The sequence below is a fragment of the Grammomys surdaster genome, unplaced genomic scaffold, assembly GCF_004785775.1.
Source record: "Grammomys surdaster isolate TR1022 unplaced genomic scaffold, NIH_TR_1.0 125977, whole genome shotgun sequence".
Taxonomy (NCBI): domain Eukaryota; kingdom Metazoa; phylum Chordata; class Mammalia; order Rodentia; family Muridae; genus Grammomys; species Grammomys surdaster.
This window is the reverse complement of record NW_021620793.1, coordinates 308,808-309,025: the sequence shown is the minus strand read 5'-3', so window position 1 is coordinate 309,025 and position 218 is coordinate 308,808. Positions and strand designations below refer to the sequence as shown.

The 218-nt window shown below is 71.1% G+C and overlaps 1 protein-coding gene across 1 annotated transcript in view; it reads right to left on the bottom strand.

Annotated features, from left to right (window-relative positions):
• Tas1r2 (taste 1 receptor member 2) overlaps positions 1-218 on the bottom strand; it is a 17,182-nt gene that overhangs the window by 15,632 nt on the left and 1,332 nt on the right. The window lies entirely within an intron of this gene.

The following is a 218-nucleotide window of genomic DNA, read 5'->3' as shown; positions in this document are numbered from 1 at the left end:
AGCCTCCCCAGCCTCCTCAGCCTCCTCAGCCTCCCCAGCCTCCTCAGTCTCCTCAGCCTCCCCGGCCTCCCTAGCCTCCTCAGCCTCCTCGGCCTCCCCAGCCTCCCCAGCCTCCCCAGTCTCCTCAGCCTCCTCAGCCTCCTCAGCCTCCCCAGCCTTCCCAGCCTCCTCAGCCTCCTCAGCCTCCTCAGCCTCCCCAGCCTCCCCAGCCTCCCCAG